General features: G+C 44.0%; 2 long non-coding RNA genes across 6 annotated transcripts; both read right to left on the reverse strand.

Moving 5' to 3' along the window:
- Positions 1-8,414: 8,414 nt before the first annotated feature.
- LOC125537949 lies at positions 8,415-12,075 on the reverse strand. The gene is made up of 3 exons (XR_007296149.1): positions 11,639-12,075; positions 10,454-10,659; positions 8,415-10,342 (listed from the first exon to the last, which is right to left on the reverse strand). It is a non-coding gene; the product is annotated as an uncharacterized LOC125537949 (long non-coding RNA).
- A 1,183-nt stretch (positions 12,076-13,258) lies between these two features.
- Positions 13,259-17,428, reverse strand: LOC125527327. Of its 5 annotated transcripts, none has more exons than XR_007292056.1 (5): positions 17,067-17,424; positions 16,284-16,844; positions 15,580-16,055; positions 14,716-14,989; positions 13,259-13,900 (listed from the first exon to the last, which is right to left on the reverse strand). It is a non-coding gene; the product is annotated as an uncharacterized LOC125527327 (long non-coding RNA). The 5 variants fall into 5 exon arrangements; XR_007292055.1 differs by having other exon boundaries at positions 15,580-15,843; positions 15,967-16,844; XR_007292054.1 differs by having other exon boundaries at positions 15,520-16,844; positions 17,067-17,428.
- Between the last annotated feature and the right edge of the window lie 497 nt (positions 17,429-17,925).

The following is a 17,925-nucleotide window of genomic DNA, read 5'->3' on the forward strand; positions in this document are numbered from 1 at the left end:
TACCTAAACCTGCATCAAATGGGACAATTTTTTTATCACGGCATGTTGATGTCGTTCCATGAGAGCATGCCAAATTTCATGAATTTCAAACGAGTTTTGGATTTACTAGAATTTAAAAACCATGTATCTCAATGCTTGCGGACGAGCGACGATGGCAAGGTGTTTAACATTCATTCACATTTCTTGCAAGGGACCTAAGCATGCAACCAAGGACAGACATTTGATTTTTCAATCCATTTATATGCACAGGAGCATATGTTTGTAGTTCAAATTTGAATTATGCACATAAATGCATAGAAAACTTAGTTAATGTATAAAAATGTCCAAACAAATCCGGAAAAATTTCAAAAGTTAACACAACACTCATGTTGTTCTATGTTGACACAAGAAAAAATTTAAAAGTAAGAAGAGGCAACGAGTATGGTTTCGTGAGACCCTTGCCATCCTAGAACTTTCGATGGAACAGGCCCTTACCCTTCCTCGGTTCGGGTGGAGCCACCCTCCTTCCCCCGAAAATCAACACGGATGTTGGTATTGAAAGCATCCTAGAGAAAGGGGCATTTGGTGTTGCTCGTTCGTCGACAAGGTTTCTAGGGACTGGTGTAAGCCTCATGATGGTGTCACGGATCCTCTGATTGCCGAAGCGCTCTCTTTGCATGATGGTGTTATTTTTGCAAAACCTAGAGGGCTTACCAACGTCGTCGTGGAGATGCACTGCTTCGAGGTAGTAGACCTCTGAAACACTCGCCACAACTCTCGTTTTGTTGTGGCACCTTTTATTTTTGCAAATTAGGGATTTATTTTCTAGTTTTAGCCCTTTTATTATTCAACATGTTCCTAAATCTTCTGATTTCCCGGCTCACAAGTGACCGATGTTTGAATTGATGATGTACCTCCTTTCCTGATCAGTAGCCTAATGACTGACTGTACTAAGTGTGTTTTCTTTAAATAAAGAACCCCAAACTCCAACACCAAAAAGAGAGAGAGATAGTATCCTACCAAGCATCATCTGTTGGTGTTCATTGGCTTCTCAGTGTATCCTAAGAGCATCTCCAACAGACGCTCTACGAAGCCGCACGCTAAATTGTTTTACAGTGCCAAAATAACATTTTAGTGCGTCGGGTGACCGAGTATCTCCAGCAGACGCCCAAAAATGTATTGCCCAGCTAGCAACAGTAGCATCTCCAACAGGCATCCAAAATTAACCACGCGCGCCCGTACCTAGGTCGCCGCCATGGTTATGGCCATGCCCCGCCGTCCGTGGCCGTGGCTGTGCTCCGCCCCACCATGGCCGACCGCCGACATGGCCGCGCTCCGCCCCGTCGTGGCCGCGCCGCCCGCCGCCGTGGCCGCGCTGCTCCCCGCCCCGCCACCGTCGTGGCCGTGACGGCACCCTGCCGCTCGTGGCCGTGGCCACGGTTCGCCCCGCTGTGGTCGTGGCCGCGCTCCTCCCCGCCCCGCCACCTCCGCGACCGTGGCCGCGCCGCTTGTTGCCGTGGCCAGGCTCCTCCCCGCCCCGCCGCTGTCGTGGCCGTGGCCGCGGTCCGTCCCGCCGTGGCAGCGCTGCCCGTGGTCGTGGCCATGCTCCTCCCTACCCAACCGCCATCGTGGCCGTGGCCGCGACCGCGCCCCGCCGCCCATGGCCGGCTGGCGGGCTGGCGCGCGCGCACGTGAGGAGGCCGGCGGCGGGCGCACGTGAGGAGGACGGCGGCGGGCACACGCGAGGAGGCCAACGGCAGCTGCGGGCGCACGGGACACTTTTCACGTGCGTGAGAAGTTCAGCGCGCTGGAGCTCAGGCGCTAAATATACGGTTTGCGATCCAATTTCGTCGGGCGCGCTAAACACTTTTTACAGCGTGCTCTATTATGTAGCGCCCGCTGAAGTGCTATTTTTAACTCCACACGCGTTAAACTTGTGAATTTTTGAGCACCGCGCTAATATTGAGCGTCTGTTGGAGATACTCTAAAGCTTCACATGACATAACTTTGGATAAATGATAATAAAATCATTTCATGATAAATAAAATTAGGAGTTGCCCTACTCAGTTCCCTTTTGGGCGTTGAACGCGGTGGCCAAGCGAACGGCGTCGATGACGAGCGCGGACTGCATGGTGGCCTCCAGTGCCGACCCGCCGCTGACGTTGGGCGAGCCGTCGTGGGGAACGACGTGGAAGGCGCGACGCCCCTGGAGTCCATGAGCTTCCGCACGGCGGATCGGCACTTGGTGGTGGACTGGTGGTGATGTCCTCCGTGAGCGAGTGTGCGCCGCGGACAGGGCGGATGAGCACGACGTCGACGCCGAAGATGAAGGCGCCGACGGGGGCGCAGCCGACGGCCACCTGGACCCAGCCGCCCGGCGCCACGCAGAGGTCGAGCACGGCGTGTGCCGCCGGGAGGAACAGGAAGCAGTCGTCGAGCTGCTGCAGCTTGAAGGCCGCGCGGCTCCGGTATCTCCTTGGGGCAAGGTGGTAGTACTCGTCCTGCGGCTGCTTCCCCTTGTCGTCGATGGGGTCGGCGCGGCAGTGCTCGGTTTCGGCACGCTAATTGGAGTCCGACTCAAACTCAGGCGTGTTCGTTCGCGTTGGGGCCCGTTTCGGTGCGGGATTCCCGTCAAATTCGGAACCAATCTATCCTTATATATACGTAGGGTAGTACTCGCGGTGCCCCGACTACACGCTTGACACAACACAAACCTACCCGATCCACAGCCGCTTCTGTCTATGGCGACGTCGACTCCGGCGCCGTGGTCAGAACTCCCGCAAGACATACTAGACCTCATCATCGACCGCCTCGTATCCTCCCCTCCACGGGGAGGCTTCTTCTCCTCGGCGTGGTCGCTAGTCCAAGGGCTCCTTGGTTCCTCCGCTAAACCCACTGACTTCAAGAAGGCGCGACGCGACCGTCATTGGGTCTCCGCCGATCGAGCTCGCTTCCGTGCGGTGTGCCGTTCGTGGCATCTGGCTATGCGCCGGCACATTTCGGCTTCACGGCAGCTTCCCTGGATTGTCATGTCAGACGGCTCGTTCTACAAACCTTCGGACCCTATTTGCACCTCGCCGCCCCGGCTCCCCACGTTGCCCAGCAACACAAGATGCATTGGCTCCACCGACAATTGGCTCGCCCTCGACTTCATCGACGCCAAGAAGATGCATAGCTACTCCTTGCACAATCCGTTCACTGGCATCACTGTGTCGCTTCCCGAGTTGGATGCTGTCATTGGCCAAGTTTCTGAGCTTTTCGAGGTCCGTAAAGTGCTCATGCGATCAACGCCTTTGGACATCGTCGCTGTCATGACCAACAACTGGAATCACCCCCTCATCTTAATCCGTCCAGGGAAAGGTGTGTGGTTGCCTGAGCCACAAAGTGCTCCTTTCGTGGACATCGTTGACATTGCTTTTCTTGGCGATAAATTATATGGAATCACCGAGGCGGAGGACCTTGTTTCTCTCCGTATAGAATTTAATAGTGATGGCATGCCCACCATTACTAGCACTGAGTGCCTCATTAGGCACCCATCGGGAAATTCAAGTCGCAGTGTGTGGCGCGAAGTTTACGATAACTTTGATTCCAGCAACAATGATAAGTGCGGTAAGGATGAGGTCACAAATAGTTTTGAGGACCATACCGAGGCAGTGAGCGAGGACTCTGAGGAGCGGGCCTTAGATGAACTTCGGAATAAAACTGGCGATGGCATGATTCTCGAGGGTGCTACATGGTTAGATGATGAGGTTCAACATGAACCCAAGGATATCATCACCGTCATTCGATACCTGATTGAGTCACATGGGAAACTGCTCATGGTGAAGAGACAATTGCATTGGCCTCAATATAGTATCAACTTCACTACCAAGGTGGAGGTTTACGAGATGGATGTCAACGATGAAGTGCACTGGGTGCCGGTTTCAGGTGGGCTAGGCAGCAAAGCACTTTTCATCAGCAGATTTTTCTGCAAGTCCATTCATACTTGTGAAGACGGAGACCATGATGCTCTTCATTTTATCGACAGTGGTGAAAAATACGATATGAAATCCCAAATTGTGAGCCCGAGCTGGAGAGATATTGATCTCTATAGGTCCACGTGGATATTTTCTCGGGAGCTAGTGGTTTGATAATCTTTGTAACAATATATCATCAGTTAGCTAGGTGATCCACCGGATCTTTTCTTAAAATCAGTGGTTTAATAATTTCTATAACACCATTTATTTATTTATTTATTTGTGAGAGGCGACAAGGCATCCTTTTATGCATGAAAAGTGTACACAGTACATACTCGACTTCCATTAGATCAATTTCCATGTTTCATGCAAAGTTGATACATTTCTCAAACGATCAACAGCCTAATGAGTTCTGATGAAATATACATGCCGCCCAGAAGCTATGTATGAACAAAATTGATGCATATATGTAACAATATAATTGGGTTCATCAGAACTAATTAATGTTTGTTTTTATGAAAAATAAACATTTGCATTTGTTCTTCAGTTAGTTGGGTTGTTAGATTGCTCCTTCTCTTTCTGTTGATTGATCATATGAACAAAAGAGCATATGGCAAAATTCTCTGCAATCCCTTGCTAGCATTTGTCTCTCTGAACTGTTTTTGACTTACAGTGTTGTTTTTTTTTAGAGAAAAAACATACAGTGTTGTTTGGCTCATTGCTCTGCTTCAAGCTCTCACTGATGGATTTGCAGTATGCTTGAACTTGGACGTGTCCAAACCAACAGAGTTGTGAATGAGCTCTGTTAACTATGCTATATATATTTGACCATTTCTAGACTGTCTCAGCTCATGCCATGAGCTAGGTAGCGTGTCACTGTATTGTGTATGTCTATTCCTTCTGCCCTTTTCCTATCTGTACATTTGGAGAAAAATGCACACGTGTTCTTTCTGCATTTGACAATTCCATTTAGGCGTAAAAACCTGGCTTTGTTTTGTTCCTTTTTGTTTTCTGTATAGTTTTTGCACTGACCAGTGAATTGTGATGTCCATGAATACTATTAAGGCCTTGTTGAACTTTGCCTTTTCCTATCTGTACATTTGGAGAATAAGGCATACATGTTGTCAGAGTGTTGCTTCCCAGGTGAGCTGAGGTGATAACTGAACCCTCTTATACTGTAGAACAGATTCAGTATTTGCCTATATTTTCATGAGCCCAAGGATAGTTTTTTTCATAGTGTTGTGGCTGTGGACAGTTGCCGAAAAAAGAAAAAGACGATGGATGAGACTACTGCAGCGAGATACATCGGCCAACCTTGTGTTAATTGCCTTTTTTATGCAAAACTAAAACAAGTCAAACTAAAATGCTTTGGTACATGAGATTGGCATATGAAGGATAACACTACAAGTTGGCACACCTAGCAATTGATTAATGCGTTTTGTTTTGTCTCTTTGCATAGTGCCCAGGTAGTGTTCATTAGTACTGCGGCAAATTATTTCCTGATATTCCTTATAATTACCGAGAAAGAAGAGATAGGACCAACGAAATTAGGTGCTTCTCTACCTCTCTATCACTCACATTTTATTTTCCTAACATGTGGATTTTGTAGGTGCTTCTCTACCTCTCTATCACTCACATTTTATTTTCCTAACATGTGGATTTTGTAAAGATGATATGTGTCGTTCCCTCCTCTCGTTTTAATTTCAGCATGCTTCTCTCCATGGTCGTCTCTATTTAGTATGTAGAGTTCAACTAAACCATAGCGAATGTGGAGGTTTATTTTTATCTATGTTTGTACCCATGCAAATCTTGAATTGTTTACTTTGATGGTTTATTGACCGTCAGAATATAGCGTGTTGTAATGCTCACAAAATTGAATAGAAGCCCTTCTGATGTCGAATTCAGATTAAATCTATAGACTAGCTCATTCAAGTATTATAGGGGAAACCAATTTTGGTTTTTTGTGTAAAAAATAGTCGGATAGTGATCTTAATCAAACATTTTTTTTTCATACAAGTCGCTGGTATAATTTGCACATGGCAAATAAATTTGTATCACTATCTATTTTATCAGGTAAAAACATTAACATATTACTAGCAAAAATGCCCGTGCGTTGCAACGGGAGAAAATTTAATTTCCCTAGCATAGACTAAGATATAAACCATTATTTAATTTATGATCCACGACAATTATTCCCAAGATGAAAAAGAATTATGCTTTCAATCATACTGTCTTTGCAAAATGATCACAGTTCAGTTTGCGGCTTCATAGTTTCATTCTCACCTCATGCCACAATCAAATGAGAAGAAAAAAATGTTTCGGAATAGGCCCATCTTGACCGACGTAGGGGGAAAATAGAAACGTATTATTTTTTGCTGCTCCACAATTGAATCGAAGAAAGAAAAAGTGTGGAGCAGCCTAGCTCGGCCCACACATGAGAGAAACATAAAAGGTGTGTGGTACATTGGTAGATAGATGACGGCCGAAACTATAACTGGACAGAAGAATTCTTCCTTCCTTTAATATTAGTATATATATAAAAGGGATTAGCGTAACAAAGTGACAGGAAATTTACATCGGGGCAAAATTTCAATGACCTCATCAAGGCGATGACGGAGTTTGCAACATCTCGTTCATGACCATGGATGGCACGGATCATGTTGTGTGCAGCCAACAACAACAGTCAAACCATCAACAAAATCTAGGAGGTTGACGACATCTTGATGAATATTGTTGTAAGTAATTGAAAATTTTCTTACAGGACACAATGATTATTTTTTGAATGGATGAAATTTTTTATAACTTACATTTTTTTAATAGGCACACATTGTTGGAATGGGTGAACATTTTTTGAAACTAATGAACAATTTTTGTTTGACGAACATTATTTTTTCATGGATGAAGATTTTGAATCAGCGAACTTTTTTTGAATCGATGAACTCTTTTGATATTCATGATCATTTTTTATTTTTGTGAACATTGTTTAAAAAATTCATGAACATGTTTTGAATTGCAGAATTTTGTTAAATTCATAAACATTTTACTACTTCTGGAATATTTTTCAAAAATCACATTTTCTTAATTTGGAACTTTTCTGAAATCCCAAATTATTTAAAGAAAAAGAAAAGAAAAAACGAAATAAGAAAATAGTGGTGTCCCTCCCGGCTCATGGGCCAGCCTAATAGGGCGCACGGTTTCTAAAACATTTTTTAGTATTCACACTTTCTCTTGAAATTTGAAACTATTTGAAATCCCAAATTATTTTAAATAAGGAAAAATAGAAAAATAGAAATAAGAAAAAGGGAAGCCCCGTCCCGCTAATGGGTCGGCCCAATAGGGCGCGCGAGGAGGAGCCTATAAAAGGAAATATTCCTTTGTGCTTTCGAACAACACTGTGGGTAGGTGGACTGGTTGTTCCATCTTTACCTAATACTCCCTCCATTCCATAATGTAGTGCTTCCTCTATCCTCGTGCTTCAACTTTGACCGTAAATTTAACTACCAAGACCGATTGCGGCGGGAGCAAAAGTTATATTAGTGAATTCGTATTCGAAAGAAGTTTTCAATTATACAATTTTTTATCCCGCCGCAGTCGGTCTCGTTGGTTAAATTTATGGTCAAAGTTAGACCTCGGAAAGCGCGGACGCACTATATTTTGGAACTGAGGGAGTAACTAGTAGAACGCCCGTGCGTTGCTACGGGCTATAATGCACATAAATAAATCAAAAAATTATTAAGGTCGTCTTTACGGTCAAAACTCATCTCTTCATCATACGTCTGGACGTGTTCGGATATCAAAAGGGTGTGCAGCAGGCTCCCAAAATTCAACCTTCTAGATAGTCCATGCTCCCCTAAATCTAGACCATATGTGAAGAAGAAATATAGTTGTCTAGAGACTATCTACATTGTCATCTCCAACGTGTGGGCTGAACATAAAAATCCCCCCTCCCCCCCCCCCCCCCCGCGAGAAAAAGCTTAAAAAACAGATCTGATGTCTCTTGATTCCAGAGCCATTGGCATGTTGTAAAATATAATTGCATGTTGTGCATCACCAACGCTTGCAAGAAGCACCACTAATGCTGTAGCGGCCCACTTCTAATTTCGTTGTCTATATATGAGTATATCGTAAGCAAAAAAGGTGACATACATTTAAAAACATAACAGAGATAACCATAATGGTCTAGCTGAGGGTTGGACAAGAGATCCTGGAGCAACCCTAGTGCATGTTCCATTTGAAAACAAAATCATAACTATCTTATCAGACTACTTGCCAAGAAATTAATCATCTGCAATAAGAGAATTAGCGCAGAGAGTAACAGATGTATGGATGCTTTTGTCGAGATTTAGCTTAAAAACAAGTTAGAAGAGATATTATCAAAACACATACCGATCTTCATTGTAATTTCACATGTTATTCAATGGAGCCTATAAACAAAGGAAGAGATCTGCAAAATAGAAGGAACCACAAAATGCACAATTATATCACATCTCACAAGCGAGCACGTGAAAATCCAATGGGCTAAAACTATCAAGCAACATGGCAGAAAAAACTTTGACAATCCATGTGCTAAACTAATCAGAAGACATGCTAGCATATTACCTGCAGAAGTGGCTGTGGCACGTTGTATGAACAATCCGATAGCAGATAACCTAGAGTGCAATTAACGAAAATTTATAGTTATTCCAATTGCTTGATTGGCTCACCAATGAAAGCAACAATCTGCTCCCAGATCATAGCAGCAAGTTATTTAATATATCATGATAAAAGATCTAATAAAGTTGTGAAATCCTCAACAATCAAGGCTCCTTTCATATGCTACAACAGGACTCACTTATATTCAGTACCCACATTAGACAAAGAACTCGAGCACCTATTGGTCAAGAAGGAAGAATGCTACATTCATATTAATTCAACAAATCCAAAAGTTGAATTTCACATGTTATTCTTCTAAAGATCAACTTGCTCCATATAACTTATGAAGTGTAGACAAAGCTTGTAGTAGTGATTAATTCCATACCTGAGACATCCGAAAAGCATATGTTTGGGTTCTATGCATTGGAAATAGAAAGTTTGAGGACATCTAGAAGAATTTGTACTCCCTCCGTCCAAAAATACTCGTCATCAAAATGGATAAGGGATATATCTAGAACTAAAATACGTCTAGATACATCCCCTTTTATTCATCTTGATGACAAGTATTTCCGGACAGAGGGAGTATGTTGTTTGGAAGTAGTCCTGCATATTACAGAAGAGCCTCATGCTAATGCAACTGTAGTTTAGAAAACAGGGTCCTGGAGGCATGACGCAATAAAATGTAAAGCATAGAAACAAATTACAACATGGTAAAGAAACCAAGAGATTTTCCATGATTTTAAAAAAGTGTTAAGGGGCGACAGATGGTGTCGGCCTCGGCAGCCAGCAATCCAAAGGTGCAGCATGGTGGGGTAGGTGATGACGTGTGGCCTCAGCCAGCGTAGTGCAGCGGCCGATTGTAGTAGCAGCAGACGGATCTCTTGCCTTACCCGTAAAAGAAATGGCCATCATATTGACATCTAAACTGCACAACACTAAAATATGTGAGCCTGTGGAAAATAAGTGCAAGCAAAAGTATCAAGAACTTTGAAGTTTGCTGCAAGAAAATTGATAACATTAAATGCAAGTTCCTCTAGAAGGCTAGAAACGTGTTAAGTTTTGGATTGTTAATATCAAATGTAAAAGGTCCAAGAATATACACAACTGGGCACTGGCACCAAAAAAATTGGCATTATCTAAAAGAACGAAAAGATAAACATTGTAGGGAAAAGGGGATTTCTAATATCCTAATATTAGAAATATGAGGAACATTGATGCAATCCTCCAAAAACTGGTTGACACCAAATTTTCAACGGATGCATGTTTGACATGGAGACACCTTCGTTCCAATATGTTGGCAAAAAAAACGGCATAGTGGGAAAAATTGATCAGACTAAGGCAGAAGGATGCAGAGGCTGCTAAGTGATTCAGAAAAAAAATTATCCTCATTGAGGATTGCATACGTAACTGGATTGAGAGGATAGAGCACAAACGAGTGAAAACCAAGATTAAGAATTTAAGAACACAAATACTCCAAGAAAATGAACCAAAGCATGAGTAGATAGTTGATGCCCTGCTCGGCTTGGTCTATCTATTCACGCAAGAGATTATGAACATAGAAAAATTAAATTAGACCCAGAAAGTAAATTTGTTTTACTTTGCTTTAAAAAAAAATGTTATACTTCCCTAGATCTTAAGCACCCTGTTTTATCATGACCATCTCCTGTAAAATTCTGTGCTCCAGGTTCACCATGACATGACCCAATTAAAGCTCCTTCTTGTCCTTACTCTATTTCTTATCTGGCAAACCACCTCATCTCCCAACTGACTAATATCTGTAAACAATAGGCAGAACAAATTATCACCGCATGACACAGGCAGAAGAAAACACACAACTTAGTCCTAGTCGATGAAGATGCTAGATTTTTGCACAAGTGCCCACGTACCTTGGTGTAGAGTGGACATTGTCATACTTGAAGTGATGCCTGGATGGCATGCTTGCAGCTGCCCATGCAGCTCTGGCCACTGCTTGCGCCGCGCTCGCTGACGCTGCTCTGCCACTGCTGCAAGCACCAGCCGCACGCTCCGCCGCGAGCAGCCGACCAAGATGTTGCATCTTTGCACGAGTGCTGCGTTCAGGTGTGCAGTTCATCTAGTAAATTAAATACATATAAATTATCACTCAACAACATATGGGCAAAATTCATCCAGATTTGCTAGAACTCATCTAGATGAGATATAGTTTGGTCTCATTCATCTTTTATAGCCATTGGATGTGATGCTATAAGATGCTATAAGATGCGTGTGTGCTGACGTGGATGTTATATGTTCTTGTTTTTCAAGTGAATGAGACCAAATTATATCTCATCTAGATGAGTTCTAGGTACTCCCAAATTCATCAGTTCGTATACTTGCAATGAAGATTCTGGGGTTTGAAACTATCTTGCCACTTCACACTAACGGCTGGGGAAAAAGAGAGTACCCATGCAAATTTTTAGTTCAAACTCATGATAGCAAAGAAACACCATGAAAGATAAAATAGGTTCATTATTTACCAGTTCAGGGCACGGCCATTTGTCTGTGAACAAAAAAAAATTTGGCTTCAGGCCGTTGTCGACCATGGTCGTGGGTATGCTCTAAATCCCTTATATCACCAAAACTGAGACATTAGCACCATTCTCGGATAGTCAGGGGCTGTTTGGATTGAGCCCCAGCTGGCCCTACCAATTCGTTGGCATGCCAAAATATTGGCGCACCATCCGGCCGCCCTGAGCTCGCCCATGAATTGGCAAGAAAATGAACTGCAGCAGCCCATGCAGTGTGGGCGTGCCAAATAGTTGACCATCAACCAAATAGATGCCCAGCCTTCAGTCAACGCCAATATTTTGGCTAGGCGTCTGCGGGCTTCAATCCAAACAGCCCCTCAATGACTCCGAAACTGTCAAAAAAGGGAAGACGTTCAAACAAATGTGTTTAGTCCCCCCTCCCTTTTGTTCTGCTTTTCCCTTCGATCTGTACAGATTCTTCCTCCCAATCTAAACCCCTCTTTCAATCTACTAAGCAGGAAGCCATTTGAAGTGCGAGGAGAGAGAGAGAGAGAGAGAGAGAGAGGGGGGGCTCCAGGATCATACCGAATTGCACCTCCTACCCAAGGCACACATATTCTAGGACATGCGCTGGGCCTCAATGGAGATCGTGGGATCAACAATTGCCCTCCATGATGTGTGCTTCTGGGCAGGCCTAGACCAAGGGACGACGGTCATCTCTCTTCCTCGGCGGAGAGCTCGGCCGCTCCCTATCTGTCTCCCGTCTGGCATAATGGATCGGGACGTCGGCGACAAGGCGGTGGCGAGCCTGGCGACCGCGGCGCGCTTACCGCGCGTTGGAGTGGATAGGTCGCGGACGATGGGGCAGGTGCTGGCGCTAGGAGATCCAGGCGGTGCTGCCGGCGGTCGACGCTGCCGCCACACTGAAGCCCCATCGGGCAAAGAAAGGTGAGGAGGCCAGGGATTGTGGGACGAGGGATGGGGCGTGCGTTGGGTCGTTTTTTTTCTGAGGGAGCGTTGGGTAGTTTTCTTCTTTGTTTTTTTTCTTGTATGCGTGGGGCGTCGACTTTCCACAGGAAAAATCGGTGGGAGGGGAGGGCTATCGACGGGGGCTGGTGGAGTACGAACGAACGAACCAACTATGTACGGACTGCTCCATTAGAAATTAGGAGTACTAGTAAGTGTGCCCGTGCGTTGCTACGGGTGATAGTGCAGTTAAACAAATGGCTTTTTTGGGATGAAAAGCATGGATAGTATCATGAAGTGACACTAAGACCTACAAATTTTTATTCAACCACCGATAGGGTAGGCGCATCAATCAATCCTGTTTCAGTTTGATATGTTGATGTCCAAGAGCAGAACTTTAGTTCGGGATTGCTCGGATCTGCTTCAACTCCATGCTTAACCAACTACGCGGATCGGAGGCCTCTCATAGTATAATTTGGTGAAGTTGCCGAAGCTTAGCTTTGTGAAGTCGAATCACATAGCTTAATATGTTTACGACGACAATGCCATCGCCAAGTGGCATAACTTAGTTCTGAATCCCCCTTCTGAAGAACCCAGTCGAAGCGCTATTCATGACGCCGCCATTGTTCCCTTCTCACAAGCTCACCACCGCCAAACCGCCAACCCTCCACCTCACTCTATTTAGCTCGCCACCACTCCATTGCCTCCCTCTCCTACCGCCGTCCTCCTCCCTTCATCACCCTCTTCCACATCATTGGCCTCCTCCCCAGCATCGCCCTCTTCCCCGACACAAACCACCTCCCCGCCGTCGGCCTATACTACGCTCGTGATCAACCCCTGAAGCAACAGAAGTTAACCAACATGTCCAAAATGGTGCATCTCCTCCACGGATGCTGGAGCGCCGTGCTGAAGCTTCAATATTTCTAGACATTTCAGAATAGGCTTATATGTATGTTTCTTGCCCTCAAGTTGCCGCCCAATGAAATATTTTAGCATTGTTAACTTCAGCTAGAAATATAGTATATCTGCTTTGGTAATAGCTCATCTAAATAAATGATGTTTTTCACTGGTATACTCTGCATGCAATCTTTCATCAACCTCCCACACATTGATATAAAATCACTGCCATTTGACATTCAATCACCAATTGTAATGAAACTTTTTATTCTATTTTTTGCTGGCTCTACAGGGAATATCAAGGTCACGGCTACCAGATTTTTAGTTAATATAATGTTACAATAAAGAAATTTAAGGATATGTTACAAACTTCAATGTCACTACATTTACAATCCATATGTGATAAACAATAGTGGCCCGTAGCTCGTACATGTACAATATCCGTGTTAGAAGGTCCAGCACACTTTCCTCTTCATCCTTACTACAGTTAAGAGAATAGACATACAATGTGTTATCCTTGCAATATGAGAGGCAAAGTACAGACCCACAACAGTATTTCAAGTAGGCATAAGAGAGAATATATTGCATTACTTCTATAAGGCTGCTCCCAGTGCTAAGCCTGACATGTAAGTAGAAAATTGATGTGACAACTTAATCAAGGAGTAGAGAGAATCGTTTGGTAACCCCATGGAGAAACTATACCAGCGCAGGTACCTAGGAGAAAACAGAGTTAATACGATCCCGTGCGCTGAACCGAATGGTCGCCCCAACTCCCCCATGCATAGCCCCATCCGCCGCTTCTTCCTCGCCCCAGTGCATCACTTTGTCCTCGGTCTGCAGCGCTGCCTCGCCTCTGATTGTCGCCCGGAGCCGCTATCCCATCCCCGATTTTAGCTTGCATCATTGACCATCGCCCGGAGAAGGTCGCAGCAGCACCACTGGCTCCTCCGGTAAGTCACCACCTGGTAAATGGTAAGGGCAAGCCTGCATTGCGAAAGTCCATCGATTCTGTGTTTGATATAAACTGTAGTCGTCCATTGATTACATTTTTTCACAAGTCAAGTCCATCGGTTCCGAGTTTCTTGCCAAATTCTCATAAACTACAGTATGTCGATTTCTTTTAAATATCATGCCCATCTAATTTGAGTGTTGGTGAAAGACTGTTGCATATATATAAGTCTGTCACAATCTTTTTTACAGAATCAAACTGAGTTGAGTCCAGTTTAGAGTTAACAAGAAAAATTGAAAGAATCATTGTTTTTAAGGCGTCCTCCCTTGGACGCTTAGGCGATAAGGCGCCCTGGCAGCGCCTTACAAATATGCCCGCCTTAGGCGCTTAGGCGTCGCCTAGGCGCTAGAGCGGGTGGTGCTCGCCTTAGGTCACCTTACCGCCTTAAAAACGGTGTAGAATATAACCCTATATTTTGTAGAACCAAACTGAGTTCAGTTCAGCCCCAACCGAGTTCAGTTCAGTTTAAAACCAAAAGCAATTTTAAGGTATTGCTATCTAGTCATACAGATTGTCAAGCAGCAAGTTTTTGACACAATCAAACTGAATATTATTAATCTTATGGGAATGCACAAGGATGTATTGATCTGAAACCAATGATTCGATCAGATGAGGCTATGATGTATTGTAGATTTACAAGAAATTGGTTCAGACTGATAGAGTTCTGTTAGGATTTACAGAATTACTCTGTTTTAAGAAGCTGAAGCAAAATTTGAGGTACTGCTATTTAGTCATACACAAAACAACTATTTTGAAGGAATTAAACTGACTACTTCTATAAGAAACTTACTTGAAGTAGACACTTGAAGAAACATGTTTCCTGTAATCTAGACACTTGAAGTAGGCAAGCACCTAAAATAAACTGAATATGAAGCTCTGCAATTCCTTCATTGGTCCTGACATATTGGATCCTTCGCCATCCTGGGTTCAGGGCTCTTTCTTTCCAAGAAATTACAAAAATCTTCTTACTTCAGTTGCTTGTTAGCTGGCATACCATGTGTCATCTCATTCCAACAAACGCTGGAGGACTAATAAACATAGTCCTGGTCTAGTTGAATTGGTTTCTGAAAAGGAAAATCATAATATTAAAAATTACAAGTTGTCCAGATAGAAAGATCAGTTTAATTTGACGATTTGACAGAGAGTTACAATACTGGAGAAACTGGGGATTTCCAAAGTCAACTAGCACCAAATAATAAAGCAAAATCAGGTTATACATCCACTTCTTTCTATTATGGAAAATCTATGCATTCTGCAAAACACTAAAATAACCACAGAATTTGCACAATTAGAAACAGCAAGCTTCTGACACACTAATCAGATTATCCCTATGGAGCTCAAACTTGTAATTAGAAATACTGGACTGGTACAGACTACAGTAACCATCTACTTTTGTCAATCATTACTCCAAGATCAAAATGTGATAATCATAACATAAGTTTGCTTCATGGAAAAATTGAAATATTTGCTTGTACTCTGGTGATAGCTATACTCGTTCCTAAGATAACAAACATGTATTTTGACAAACAGATGAGTATTTTTATCCACTTTTTTGTGATCGGATCGTCCATTGAGCAGGCAGGCAGAGGCATACATGGGCTTTGTAGCGCTGGCCTGATGTAATGTAAAGATAGAGGTGCCAACTGTTAGTCACCTGCGAAAGAACATGTGTTCATCAGAGCCTGGACTCCTCTTTTCCCAACCTCTGTAGCAAATTCAGGTTGGAAAATTCGTGAAAAATTCTCCAGTCATCATCTGCATGAGTTTCTTCATTGCTTGCATCTGTATGTATACAGACTGTCATGGAGTAACTCCTCTCTCAGTGCATAAGAGAATGAATTTCAGAAAAGGGCCATTTGGCGATGACTCATGTGAGTTGTGTTCAAGCCACTTGACCAATGGTGCAGCTAAAGCATGTCTGGAGAAAGTAACCACATAGAGATATAGGTCATACAGAAAAAAAATTCAAGCCAAAATTTTAAGATGAAACATGGTAAGCACGATGAGAGTTTTTTCAGTTTTCTTCCCTTAGGGGGCTTACCAGCTTTTTGCCACAGCAGCCTACTACCATGACTCATGGTAGCAGGAAAATTTCAGTACCACTAAAGTGCAAACAAAGTATTCGCACAACTGGAGCAAAGAAGATCACAAGATGGAAACAGTGATCATCATTATAGATAAAAAATAGGATGGTGAATAAAATAATTCTTTCTCCTCAATCTGACATAGCAGAGCATGAGTACACCCAAATAGTTACGTAATTTGCCTGCTTTCCGTACTACCTAGATAATTAGATTTGCTTGAGGGAATATGTAGAAATTAGAAAACCAACATAAAGTAAACTGACATTGTTCTTACCTTGCAAAATTGAGGTGCATCAGTAAGAAAACTGAAACTTGTTACCATGTTGCTTGCACAAGTAGCAGGCTTCCTAGGTTTGAATCACCCCAAGAAATCAATGGGTAAATTGCAGCCGCTGCTCTGTTCTGCTCATTGTGCGGGAGGGAGAAGTGGTTAATACACTGACATAGGGACGGATTACATCACAAATTCGACAGCCAACAATGACAGGGCCACATCTTTGAAGAAAAACACATCCACGATGTGATCTTTACTCCCTTATAGCCAGTGGAGAAAGTACATGGATAGCGCCATCACCATCACAGACGCAGGGTTCATCCCCAGCACCGGTGGAGCTTTGTCGAGGCTGCAGAGGCAACGACGCGAGGTTCATCTCCGTCTCACACAACCAGGCGTCTACCGGCGGGCGGCATGCCCTGTCGAGCCGGCCCCGGTGCTCCGTCAGGGCTACTATTAGTGCAGTAGCAGGTCGCTGCGCACCTGCTCGCTTGCTTCATGCCCCTGTATCGCTTCTCGATGTAGTATAGTTACCGCCTACTCGCTGTCGCTATTTGCACCCTGCACACACACACCAGCCACCAATTAACATATATGTATACACACAAGCAGCCACGTACCGCATCCTCTACAGACCCAGGATAACATCTTCTACACACCCTGAATTGACGATGTAGCAACAATTCTATAGTCAAATTTCATCAAACACTATGTTTGCCTCGAAATCAGAATATTATGGTAGGGGGAGTGGGATCCAGGGGCTGGCGAGTAGGGGAGGTATACCGGGCGGCAAGTAGGAGGAGTGCGCTGTCAAGGGGCTGGGCGCCGTCTTCAGTGGGGCTGTGGGACGGACGCCGATGAGCAGCTCGTCTGTGCTCCCTGCATGTCCGACGAGCAGCTCGTTCGTCCTCCCCGCATGGCCGACGAGCAGCTGCGCGAGATGCGGCGGATTCTCCCGATCTCATCCAGATTCGGCGATGACAGAGAGAGGACGGGCACCGAGGAGAGGATGGACGGGGGCGCGGCGGCGGAGGGATGGGTCGCGGCGGCTAGCAGAGTGACGGGGTGCGCGGCGGCGGAGGGATGGGGCGCGGCGGCGGAGGTAACCCTCATGTTCTTGTATGGGCTGTGATGGCAGGGTTTTTTTTGCAAAAAATAGAACGTTATCCACACTTTAAGTAGGACTGCGGGTTAATTTATCAAAAACGGGGGGACTTTTTTGCAAAAAAGCCTGATGACGGACCGCCCGAAGCGATCGCTGGTTTATTATTAGGAAAAGAAGTATATATATATATAGAAGATAAAACAAATTGGGTTTTTTTTCGTCCGTCATGATATTTTTCAGAAAAATTCCTCTATTTTAGAGAATTAGCCTGCAGTCCTGTTTTAAGTCAAAACGAATCGTTTTTCCGTATTTTACACAAAAGTCCCTGTGTTTTTTTGAAATCAACCCGCTGTCCGAATTTAAGTCACATCCAAACCGTTATTTTATGTTTTTTGAAAACCCCCCTGACGTTTTAGGTAATTCATCCACAGATCATATTTAAGTCAAACAAATATTTTTTTAAATCATCCATATCTTTTAAACCGTAACTCCGATTTGAACATGTTATATATGAAATTTGATTAGAAAAATATGTAG

Source organism: Triticum urartu, chromosome 1 (genome assembly GCF_003073215.2).
Source record: "Triticum urartu cultivar G1812 chromosome 1, Tu2.1, whole genome shotgun sequence".
NCBI classification, from domain to species: Eukaryota; Viridiplantae; Streptophyta; class Magnoliopsida; order Poales; family Poaceae; genus Triticum; species Triticum urartu.